The sequence below is a fragment of the Canis aureus genome, chromosome 10, assembly GCF_053574225.1.
Source record: "Canis aureus isolate CA01 chromosome 10, VMU_Caureus_v.1.0, whole genome shotgun sequence".
NCBI classification, from domain to species: domain Eukaryota; kingdom Metazoa; phylum Chordata; class Mammalia; order Carnivora; family Canidae; genus Canis; species Canis aureus.
The window spans coordinates 44,260,831-44,274,476 of NC_135620.1; the positions used below are offsets into that span (position 1 = coordinate 44,260,831).

Genomic DNA, 13,646 nt, shown 5'->3' on the forward strand with positions numbered 1-13,646 from the left:
TACTGTGAATTTTTCATTTTGGACACTATCACTGTGTATACTAGCAGGACATTACAGAGACTTAAAAAAAAAGGAAATCTCAGTACTTAGTGCTCAATACTCAGATGTGTCTGGGGCCTCTTCAACATTGCCAGAGCAGCAAACTACCTCAAAGCATCCTCCCAGGGTAACAGTACGACAATTCACTTACAAAGCTTTTACGTTATTAGCCTGTAAGTTCCTAAAGGGTTGAAACTAATTCTTACATGTGCAACTATCTCATAGCCCCACTCATCAACTAGACACTCCAATTCCTCCTAAATGAAAATATTCCATGGCCTCCTGCAGGGGCTACTTCTGAAGTACCTCTCAGGCAAGATGATTAGAAGGTGTGATGCTTGTCCAACAATCTGGCTTTCTGTGCTTCACTGGAAACAAGACAAGTTAAACTGGCTTACAGAAAAATAGACGTACTCATTCAATTCTTAGAAAACCATTCTCCAGTAGTAGCTTCTTAAGGGTTCTTTCAAGATTCTGAAATTTGATCAGATGCAATCTCCAACAAAAGCCATGCTATCAAGTTACCTGTTACAATTTTACCTCCAAAAATAAACTTAAAATATAATTTATGTAGTACTGGGCCATCTAGTAGATCTAAAGCACTACCAACAGATTAAAACGCTGAGTTAGAAAGTTAAACCTAAAAGGTCTCCACAGTACTCAGTAGAAGCAAACTGAAGCTGTTTCACAATAAAAGTCAACAAACACTGGTTGGTATTGTGTAGAAAAAGGAGGAGGTTCTTAAGGAGCCAAATTTGTGGCTTGAACATAGCCCCATCTAAGGTCTAAGAGAAAAAAAGGAATACATGAAAATGACAGAGGACAAAGATACAAGGCTGATGCAGGTTATGTAGAAAATCACACATAAAAGGAAAACAATAGTTAAATCCTCATTAACTATAGAAAAGAAAAAGCAGGTAAGTCTTTTATATATCCTTCACTCGACAGTGTCTTCAATAAATAGTAACACCTATCAGAAAGTGTCAGTTTCACTTTTGGCTTCACTTAAATGTGAATATTCCTATCTTTGAGCATACAGAGCACATCTTCACTATTCCTTATAAGCAATATATAGATACTTCCTCATTCAAAAATTTTAAATAAACGCTTATTTTGTGAATCGTTCTGAACACAAAGATGTCTGCCCTCTGAGAGCAGACCACCAAAGAGGTAATGTACAGTAAAAACCGAATGCTTTTATGGCCAAGTAGTAGTATTGAGCAGTATATATAGGCAGAGAATGACCCAAGGCAGGGTCTTGACTTTGACTTGCATACTCAAGGATGAGGAGCCCAGCTAAAAGAATCTCTGCAAAACAAAGAAAACACTGTAATAGCAAGCTGGGGCAGATTCTGGAGCCTGTAAATGTCACAATGAAGCTTTTATGAGCAGGGAGTGACAGTCCACAGAAACGTATACGTGTAGGTCAAATACATATACAATGTGGAGATAATTTTCCCATAAGCTAGGTGAGTGGAATAGTCAAAATCAGTGTGGCAATTTTAAAAGCTAATTTAAATACCATCTACAATAAGTTCCCTTTTCTTCTATAACTAAAAGAAAAACTGCTTTGCCGCAATGTTGGTTCAGAAATCCAAGTCTTCTTTGACCTACTTATACATACAGTAATGAAAATATAATGATCCTATTTCTGTGTGTACACTAAATACTCCACAGAGAAATTTCATCTTGGTACCATCTTTAAATATCTTAAATGAGTCTCACAGGTTACCATGGATCTTTGCAGAACAAGGCAGAGAGGTATCTATGAACAAATGAATTAATCTGCATAAAATTCATTGCTATAGTTCCTTTTGTGAATTAGATCTTCACTAAAAAAGGATAAATGTAAACTATGGGGGTAGGATTAAATTTTCCTATCAATCACTTTCATAGAAGGTTAATATTTGACAGAATGAGTATACAGTTTCCAAGTTTCTTCCAAAAAGTACATGTCACATAAAGGCCTCTGTACCTTTGGATGAGACATTCTTTCATGTGTAATACCTGTCTTCTTTCTCTAGGAGATAAACCCTATTTTGCAAAACCCTATCACCTCTGAAACCATTGAAGAGGCTTCTCAACAGCCAGTAACATAACCATTCCCATTGTGCTCTGCATTAGCTTATCATACATCAAAAAAAAAAAAAAAATCATATAAAGTGCTATCTCTCCCTACTACACAATGACATCAAGGACAAGACGACAGTCTACGGCCATACCACCCTGAACGCACCCGATCTCATTTGATCTCGGAAGCTAAGCAGGGTTGGGCCTGGTTAGTACTTGGATGGGAGACAAGACGACATCTTGTCATATTTTAGCATGGCTCCAACCTTTTAGCAAGGCTGACTGGGTCATACTAGACACTCAAAACACTTGGAGAATTAAGTACTTCATTACTCACAGATGTGCCCTATCCAAGATTGTATGGTCTTTAAAAAAACAATTTGCAATTACTTTTTTAATATCACATTTGATATCTTTGTCGGGGGGGGGGGGGAAGCACAGGCATGATGGACATTAATAACTTTTAAAGCATATGCCCTAAAAACTAAATAAATAAATCATATGCCCTTCTATACAAACTTGGAAACTAACTGCTGAACTTGCTATGATTCCATATAATATAAAAGGCCTTAACGGGATTAGACTCTTGAAGATGAAGTAACCACTTTTACTAAACCTTTAATGTTCTTTAAAAATTATCCTCAAACATCCAAGGGAAAGTTCTAACAATCTTCCTTCAAACACCTGTTGTAAATGTAAAAACAGTTTGTAACCCATACCTACATTACAACTAAACTGAAAACACTCCAGAAATGTTTTCGGGCCTGATTTAACCCAACTGTCAGGAATCTAATGTGTGTATGTGTATATGTACACACATATATGCACAAAAAGGAAAACACTTCCTTTCAAGGGGAGCCGGTCTTTGGTAAGCCTTAATGAGTATAAACTATACATCATTTAAATAAAATGACTGTAACAAAACTTTCGGTTGCCTATGGCATTTGTCTCTCAAACAGACCTAGATGAAAATTTGTGTGTGAAACACATGGATAACATAGGAGAAAAGGAAAAAAAGGATAATATGAATGTTATTATAAATCTTCCCCAGAGCCAAAAAAAGTTTTACCAACATATATTTTGTGGACCTGACATAAGTTATACAATGATGAAAAATTTATTCAATAGATAATTTAAAAGGAATAACCCCTGAAATATTACTGAATGTTTTATAACTTCAACCTACCAAGATATTTTTCTCTCAACATGATTAGACATTAGAGAATAATCACAGGGAAAGCTTTTTTAAATGAACTGATTTGCAGGACTAATAGTCTCATTCAAAGACAATCCCTCATTCTCCAAATATCTATTAGACACCTGAGCTGTATATCCCCCAAACAGCTTTAACAGAAAGTAATTACTATATTCCTAAAGGCTTTTGTAGGACAGTTGTGAAGATTTTTACAAGAAAGAGGGTTTTAAGGAAAACATGGACAACCTTACCTGTACACAATGAACAGACTGTATCACTGCCATTCATAAACTCCTCCAAAAATTTAAAGAGGAGCAGTCGGAGACGATAACCACGTTTACCTGTGCTGCAAGACAAAGTGTTCTCCTGCTTCAGATGTGTGGAAGCACCTCACTTTACCTTGAGAATCCAGTCCTGCAGTATTTAATTACACTGTCGGGAGCACCGAATGGTCTGGCACCGTGCCCTTTCCCTGGGTCTTGCTGATTGATAGCATCAATAACATTCACTGGCTGTAATTAAACCGCCAAATAGTACCCCCTTTGCCACTTGGTAGATCAATGTTCTTTAATACTCAGAGGACAAAATACAAAGGTGAGAGGGGTGTTTTTAGCCCTCACCTTCACAGCTCATTTGACTTTGTGTGCCAGCAGTGTGCAGACAATGCATATTTCACAATTCCCCCAAGACACTGGTTAATGAAGAACACTACGGAAAATCCTGTAAGTTGATGACAATTACTTATTAACCCATTTTTGCAAATCTGAGAACAGAGCCATTCTAAGCCTTCTGGTGACAGTATGCACTGCCTTCACACAGCCTTGGGACAAAATGCCAAATAGGTCAAAAGGTTTCTAAATTAAGGTAATATACAGTAAATTTTTTTTACTTTAAATATTTATAACATGTTATCTGGGAGAGTCTTTATGATAAAAGAGCAAATTCCCATTTATTCAAACCCTGACAAGCAAAGTTCAACCAACCAAATACTGGGGAGGGGAAAAAAGGGGTGTGGTTGGGAGCCTATTAATAGGAAATAAATTTTTATTGCCTTTTAAAAGCAACTTCCATATTCTGATTCACAATCCATCTTGAATCATATAATTCAACTCCCAATCTCTATACTAATATGAAATACCCATTTTAAATGAATGAGCCCCAGAAGAACCATACTGCAAACTCTCTACCCTCAGAATCAAATATTAAATGACATTTATGTACTTGTAATGCTAGAAGTATTTAATGACACTAAAATGCTCTGAAAATGAGTACCCTGTGTGTGTTTTTTGAGAGAGAGACAAAGAAAATATTATTTAGGTAAATCCAGCATTATAAAAGTACATCTGTTAACCACAAGTATTCCAGACAATTTACGATAGAACCCACAAATGAAAATTTTATTTACATGTAGATTTGTTTTTGAAACAAGCACCACAAACCTATCCAAGTTCAAAATCACTAGGATCTACCAAATGATGGTCCTCAGGTCAGACCATCAACCTATTAACAATCACCGGTAATGACTGGTTAAAATACAATCTCTGCTCTCACTCAGCAGATAATCAGATTCAGTAAGTTTTGATTAGGGTCAGAAATATACATTTTATCAACCACCTCACCCCAGGGATTCTGATGAACATTAATGTTCTGGCAGTTCCTCATATAGAAGGATTTTAAATAGGTAATCCTCCAATTCCAGGGCATATTCAGGATTTCTAGAAACTAGCTCATAAAAATTACAGTGTCAAGCTCTCCTTATCACCCATCAATATTGGTTTCCAAATGAGTAAAAAACTCACAGGTAGCTTGAAAGTAAAGTATATATGAATATAAATCACCAACAAATACTAAAATGTAAATGTAAAACAAAGCCCATATAACTCATTCCAAGGTATTTCCAAAAATCAGCCTGACTAGATGGGGCTCAGCTGGATAGGAGTTCATCAGCTTGGCTGGTCTGTGCAAAAGGCTGCTGTGCTTAATTCTATGAGGTCAGAGCCACTCTCAATGACTCCAGAATCTTTCTAGGTATATAGACAGGGTTGCTGGGGTGAAACAAGCAGGAATAGTCAAATTTCTGAATAGTCTTTTAACAAATTTGTGGAAATGAAAGCATTTTCTGGATGATTGGTTTCCAGGACCATGCAGGTAACTCTGCTTTCCTTGCCCTTCTCCCGCTACTAACCTGAAGGTCAGTGAGGGTCATTTTAAGACTCATTAGCAATCCCAGAACCTATGCAGGAAGGATTATACTTCTCATTCCTGTGGGATGAGGTAACTTTATACTAATGACCAAAAAATAGAGCACATTAGCATGATTTATTGATTTTTGTCCACAACCCACTTTTTTATAGCACAAGGTAACTATAGTTTTTAAAATATCCAACAAAATTAAACCAACAAACTAGATAGGGTGACTACTTTCTTCAGAGAAAAAGTAGCAATTTTCAACTCTTCCCCAGCTTGATTTCAAAATACCACTTTTTAGAAAAGACTGAAAAACAACTTAATATTCTTGATCTTCTCTTTCTGAAAGTAACAGGCCAACACAAGTACTTTCTACCTCTAGATGTTAAATCACATGATTTACAGTAACTGTGTAGTGGTTACCATCCCCACCATTTACAAATGAAAAAGCTAAACCAAGAGAGTAGGACATAAATACAGGTCTGTGGCTCAAAGTCTTGATGCAACCTTCAAATGAGTGCTTCTCATTTGGGGTGGGGGCACACAAGTAACAGACTGCCTGTACAGTTTTCAAAACACAGCCCTCTTTCCTGCTTCATCATAAGCAGTATATCAAGAAGCTTCCCAAAGAAAACCCCCACAAGTCTGATGTAGTATCTGTGGCTTAGAACTGACAATAAGGGCAATGGCAGGATAATATGGCAGAGGTAAAAGAAAATGGACCAAACATGCTTTTGTAAAGACTACACACAAACTTAAAGAATGACAAACGCACTTTCTGTAACTTGTAAACTTGCATCTGAGGCTTGCCACAACCTACCAGAAAAACATTATTGAATGGGTAGGTCTCCTATAGAACAGAGATCCAAAGAGTTACTAAATTCCTTTACTTTCCAGTTACCATCAAAATACTTAAATCTATGTGGACTTGCCCATCTGCTGAACATGACCTCCAGACATCAGTTTTCCTCTCAACCTGGAGGTATGGCTGTCTCCAGCACTCAGCCAAAAGACAGAGTTTTTCCACTGCTAACAACAGTTCCACTTCCTCACACATAACAGATCTGATCCAGAAAGTCTCAAGACAGTAAAAGACCCAAATTAAGGTCCCCAAGGGAATATTCCATTTGTTTGTAGCAGTACCTATAATCAGTTTCATAGGAAAACATTTGAATATCAATAATATGAGGTAGAAAGAACACAATAAAAGCCACCAGCATCACCCAACATGATCTTACATTTCTGTTCCTAGGGTACCGTTAGACGTACTGTGTTTGAGAACAAGTCCCTTAACCTGACCTGCTTTTCTCTGGTCAAAAGGAGTATCTGCCTGGGACACCTGAGTGGATCAGTCTGTTGAGCATCTGCCTTTGGCTCAGGTCAGGATTTCAGGGTCTGGGATTAAGCCTCATATCAGGCTCCCTACTCAGTGGGGAGTATGCTTCTCCCTTTGCATCTCCCACTCACCTCTTGTGCTCTCTAATAAAATCTTTAAAAGGGTGGGGGGAGGAATATTTGCCTACAAGAAACCATTGTTTTTGCATAAATCCAGACAAGTAAAAAGATAAAAGTCCTATGCAACTACTATGAAAAGTAGAGCAAGAAATTAAGGCACCCTTCTTCAGAAGTTAGCATACCTATCTTAAACTCTCAAGGTAGCTTGGTAGATCAGATAGAAGCCACCAAACTACCTCATAGTACTTCTCCCAAATCACAAATGAAAGACAACAAGCCCTGCGCTACCGTACCCTTAAAGAGCAGGAAAAATGAAGTGTTAACAGTGCCAAGCAGAAATGCCTTTGCTGATACACATTTATGAAACAGGCAGAAAAACAGGCAGAGGCTTGGATAATATAATCATCTATGAACTCCCTCCTAAGAAAGATGGATTCAATCCTGAGACACTCACCCCCCACCCCCCACCACCCTGCCCTGTGGTTCACAAGCAGGGACAGGCAGGAAGGAAGCAGACACTACCACCAGGACCTTCCTCCTCACCCATCCCTCTGTGCAGGCTCAGCCTTTGCTCCAGCAACCATGAAAACATTATCTATAGAAAAACCATTCAGATAATGCCAAGTTATTGCTCTCTGGAATTCTTCAAATGTCATTTCTACTATGAAGAGAGCTTGGAAGACGCAGGCATAACACAAACAGGCTTAAATTGGGACAATGAAGTTCAAGACTAGGCTAGGTCACCTACCCACACTCTCTAGGCCACCCAAAGTAAAAACCTATGGTGTTTTGCATTAAAAAAAAATTTTTTTTCAAGCTCACAAGTTGAGTATTCTGCAAACACATGATACGCATTATACAACTAATACCTTATTTTAAAAATCTTATTCTTTATGTCAAATAAAAACTATATAAACTGGACTCAATATAGATATAAGAGTTTTATTTAAATGCATTGAAGAACTTCTGATAATCAGATGCAGCAATATACTGGTAAAACCTGGCACCTGTCTTCAGAAAGTTCCAGGCCATGGGTTAAAAATGAAGTTACAATACATTTAGTCTTTTTTAAAAAGGTAAAGAAATTATTCACTCACCTACCATTCTCATTTCCACTCCTGGCAGGCACTTTTCCCACTTTTTTGTCCCTCCACAAACAAAAGTTAACCTAAAGTGTTATTTGGCTGGTCAGACATCTCAAAAGTTGTCAGTTAATTTGAAGCCTGTCCTTCAGATTATTACTTTAGAATTTTCCAAAACTGGTCAAAGTAAAAGGTAAATGATCTATATGCAGCAGTACTAAAATGTGGGGTACTTTACAGGAGATGCTTTTAAGTTTGTAAAGCCCACATTTCCACAAACACCTAAATAAAATCGATTTATATAAGCCAAAAGAACACTAGGCTAGCCTGGGATGCTCAGAGAGACATGGAGTTTATAACAAACAGATCTTCCCTTCCTAACAAATACTTAAGTCCAATCCATCATTACCCTGCTCAGAACTCTTTGGTGGTTCTCCTCACCTATAATATAAAACCTTGGCATGGCACACCCACATTTTCTAATCTCTCAGTGCTCTCTGGCTCCTTTCTGCATTTCTTCCCTTGCTTACCACTCTAGCTAATTCTATGTGGTTCCCTGAACGTCTGCTTTCAAACTTCCCTACAAAAGTGTGAACTCTCAGCATTATTGCTATTATGAAACTCACTTGTCTCAAATATCCCAAAATGGTGCTGCAGATATTCTAACAGAGCACCTACCAGGTGGCAAGCCTAACCTCACTTGTATTTCTACTTCCATGCTATTTCCTTCTCTACAGTGAAGAATCTATGATTTATGCAGCATTTCAGAATTAAATTTTATAAAAGAAGGGTTTACAATGATAAATGAGAACCAATCCCCTTCCCAATAATTCTGTACCAAAAACACGTTTGAGCTAGAGAACTGTTTCCCAAAGCAAATTTTACTGTGGCTGCTAAATTTTCAACAATGATAAAGAGAAACAGTTAAAACTGCTGTCTTCAGGATAGGGTCCTGCATTTTATTACTAACGAAATCATTCCATGATAACCATGAGTTCTTTAACTATTTATTAAATAGTTACACCTTTTCTTATAATACACAACTTGGCAGAACATGGAAAATTTTTTTTTAAAAAGCAGGTAATTGGAGGGTATTATGCTGAGTGAAGTAAGTCAGTCGGAGAAGGACAAACATTATATGTTCTCATTCATTTGGGGAATATAAATAATAGTGAAAGGGAATATAAGGGAAGGGAGAAGAAATGTGTGGGAAATATCAGAAAGGGAGACAGAACGTAAAGACTGCTAACTCTGGGAAACGAACTAGGGGTGGTAGAAGGGGAGGAGGGCGGGGGGTGGGAGTGAATGGGTGACGGGCACTGGGGGTTATTCTGTATGTTAGTAAATTGTACACCAATAAAAAATAAATTTAAAAAATAATAATAAAAAATAAAAAAAATAAAAAGCAGGTAATATACATACTCAGTGATGAATAAATTTTACAGATAAAATGGAAACTTTAATGATTAAAAGACTTGTCCAAGAGCACACAGCCAGTAAAGTCACTTTATCAATGTCAGGAAGACTAAAATCTCTGAAATGTAGTTCTATATTTCTCTTATATTAAGGATATAGTTCATGCCAAACAAGTACAAAAGAAGTCTGTGAATACCACAGTTACTAGAAAAAGGATAGGTTAGGAAAAGATATAAATGTAACAATTTAAAGCAACATGGCTCAGAATAAAAGTTTATTATCTTATTTGTTCTTTACCTGAACACTTTAAGAAATAGATACTATCCATATTTAGTAATCCAATTTCTTTAACAGTTTGTCCTTATTACCTTAAATGGTGGTTTGGTTATTTTAATATAAGAAATTTCATATTAATGTGTATCAATTAATAGCTTTTAAGCAAAGGTGAAATTTAGGCTGGTTTATGTATGAATGATTAAGAATCTTTTTAGTCAAAACCAAATTAAGACAGTTTTTCCATGCTGGTAATATTCCCAAATAATTCCAAAAAATAGGGATTTTTCTTCAGTAGGGCAGAGAAGCCATGAATTTCTATTCCTGAGATAAAAAACTCCCACTTTCCTACATCCCTTGCAGGAGAGGCAGAAGTTGGGAGTGATGCTGGGAGGAAAAAAATCTCCATCACCTATTCACAGTACTTGATGTATAAGATTTTTTAAGGAATATTCAGTATTTTACTCCACTAATTATGGATTTAAGTCTGATAATCATTAACCTAGGCAAAAAAAAAAAAAAAAAAAAGGCATTTTCCCTTGGGAGAGAGGAGTACTGGCTTGAAGCCATAAATGTTTCATATACTGATTTAGATTTTATAAGTACTTGAGACCCCCTAAAAACAAAACAGAAAAAGAACATGAGGACTGAACACAGTGACCACAACCACTAAGATGTCAAATGGTCCTGAGAACGAAGGGTTCCCATGGGGATGAGGGCTCTTGATGAGATTCCCCCCGTATGCATTTTGACAGTGGTCTGAGAAGATTCCCACCATCTATACCTGAACTATGCACAAACTATCTTTTCACTATCCTTCCTAATATAAGAAGTTAAAAACATTTTTAATTCTTCACACTTAATTTACCATCTCAGTATCAGGAACAATGTGGGCAGGCTTTAATCATGACTGACTCCCATGTAGCTCAGAAATGGTGTCATCACCAGCAAGGTAAGCTGCCAAAACATTGACCCAATCAGGAAAATACTGATCTTTAGGAGAAGAGACTAATCACTTTGAAACTTACAACTATGAATGCTGCTATTTATAATAAATACAGTTCTAACATAAGGTGAACGTATTAAAGTTTTTCTAATTCCTAAACCATACTTTTTAAAAAGTGAAGATGGTGTGAACTACTTTTTACTCTGAATGCTGAACTATCTATCATTCAGCACGCTCAGGGGAATTACCCACAAGAAGATTATCAAGGTAAAGAATGGAAACAAACTTAACTTTGCATGCAAAAATATCAAACAGAGAACCCACCTATTGAGAAAAGGTACATTTTGGTGGTTCGTAATGCTAGGCCTTAGACTTGCTGTTACTAATCACAAAGCATATAAAAGGCAGATTCCTGCATCTCACCTCTGGACACTAACCCAGTAGTTCTGAAGTGGGCCCCAGAACCTGCATTTCTAACTCACTTCTGCTGAATCCGATGCAACCAAGTTTAGGAATAAATGCCTTAAAAATTTCTCAGTGCCTGAGGGACTCTGCTTCACTCATTGCAAAAATACTGAATATTTGTCATTATTCAACACACTCTCCATCTATTGCACAAAACCCTACTGGGCTAATGCTATTAGGAAGCCCCAGGAGAAACTGCTAAATAAACCACCTTTCACACCACTTGATTCACTGTTTCAATATTCCAATTACTAAGAATTCCACCATATGCACACTAAATGCTAGATGGCTTGGAAGACGAGAAGAACACAAACAGTTGTATACTTGTATATGATGTATGTATTAATTAGTCTACCACAGCTTTCTAAAGGGAAAGAGTTTTGACATATTAAATATACAAGTTTTGTCTTTAAGGGCCTGGTCTTAGTCAAACTCTTTTCGGACTAAGGTCTCAAACTCTTTTATTGGGGGCAGAGCCCAGCCAGGCAGTGGCTGAAGGAAGAACTTCAGATGGGCTCCCATAGATGGGGAGAGGCTGCTATTCAACTAAAGCAGCGTGAAACAGACTGAGAAGATCAGCCTGCCAGTAAAGAGCCCATCTGACCACCATAGAAAGCAGTGATAATGCTGGGTCAACTCCAAAGTCAAATGACATGGTATAGGAGTAGGGAAAAATAAGAGACGTCTGAGTGAGAAGTAACATGAGGTAAGTGTGTAAGTTTAGCCCGACAACAACCACCAGGATGGACTGCAAGAAGGATAAAAAGGCTCATTTACGGCATAGTATCCCAGGGAATGGAATGGTTTAAACGCAGCTTCCAAAAGGTACTTGAAGCAGCCAACATGAGGAAAAAACTGGCTCAAGATGTTGTCTAAGAACATAAAACATGTCTCACTGAAAATAAGAAAGAAAAACCACACAAAGAACAAACAGACAAAAATGGTGCTCTGTAGTTTTGGAAAATGGTCTGCTTTGCCTCTCAGAGAAATCTGGGCCAAATTGAGGATACCAGCTGTTATCTGATATTTTTACAGGAACCAAATGGGGGCGGGGAAAGAAGTAGCCTGCTGCTTCCCCACCACTCCCACCCCCATTTCAGAAAATCAGAAGAGAAGTAGCAGATGTCACAGTTTAAAAGCCACAAGGCATTACTGTCCTTTCTTCTACATATGCTGCCCGAGCAGCTGGGCCCTGAAGAGAAAGCCGGGCAATGGGCAAAGAGGAAGCAGCTGTCATCAATGGTCTCTTCGCAGGCCATGGAAATTCATTCTCTGGCAACCCATTTCCCCTGCATTTCTGCCTTCTTGTAGACATTATTGCAAAAGAACTCAGCAAAAGAACGGACTTCCCTAGAATGAGGTATGGGTGACTTTTTCTAGAATGGAGAAGAGTATGCTCTGATTTGAGCAATCTACTCCAATTTCTTCTTAACCACAGCTCAGGACCTCAGCAGAAAGATAAATTAGCAGCAATTCTGAAAATAAATCTAACATGGGTAGGCCTACAAAAATCTTCAGTAGGACAGAGAACACACAAAACAATCTGAAGGTGACTGGGTATTAGAAGTCTTTTTTTAGTAGCATTTGATGATTACTTAATAGTAATAGTGCTTAACATTACTAGTAAAAAGCTAACCTTTGTGACAAAAAGTGTGCAGAGAAGAATGGAAATTGAAAAAAGCAATCCAGATTAAAAAACAAGTATCAAAAAAAAAAAAAAAAAACAAGTATCAGTCGTAAGTCTTTGTGCTTATAGACTATAAGAAATCTAATTTTTTCCCTCAAATTCTGGTAGCGTAACAACCAGCTCTTTTTCTGGCTGAAGGGTTAATATTTTCAAAAGACATTTCCTTACTCAAGAAACATGTAGAATTCTTGGACATCTTACATCCAAATATATCTGGGAGCTCCTCATACAGTTCCCTTTAAATGAGACAGAACTAGGAGGCATTTTTCCTACGGGCCAATAAATATAAAGAATGAAATGTCAAAACTACCCAGGGCTAATGAATTACCTTAAGCTGACAATTCTGAGAGAAGCAACGTTTAAGCACAAAGATGACACTGCATTTCCAGACTTCTGAAAAAATGAGCAGAAATCTTCTAGACGAGTCTCTAAGCAAGATGGATGCCATAGTCAGCCTTGACTAGCTTCCCCTTACCACTTCAGGCTATAGTGTGAGCCAACTTCTTAAATCAAGGGTGGAAAATAGGTTCCAGCTTGAGTCAATTGATAGAGGTTGTCTGGAACACTATTTTGAAAAATATTTGGGTGCTACATCTAGACTAACTGAGAAAGACTGCCATGATTGATTGGCAATGTCTGCACTGGGCAGGAGAGGCAAAATTGATGGCATGTGCACTAAGCATTTGCCAGAAGCAAATTCTTTTTTTTTTTTTTTTTTTTTTTAAGATTTTATTTATTTGATAGAAAAAGAGAGAGAGCATGAGCACGGGGCAGGGGCAAGGGCAGAGGGAGAAGCAGATTCCTCACTGAGCAGGGAGGCTGACACGGGGC

General features: G+C 37.6%; 1 protein-coding gene across 23 annotated transcripts in view; it reads right to left on the reverse strand.

The window, feature by feature from the left end:
- ELAVL2 (ELAV like RNA binding protein 2) overlaps positions 1 to 13,646 on the reverse strand; it is a 142,963-nt gene that overhangs the window by 25,662 nt on the left and 103,655 nt on the right. The window lies entirely within an intron of this gene.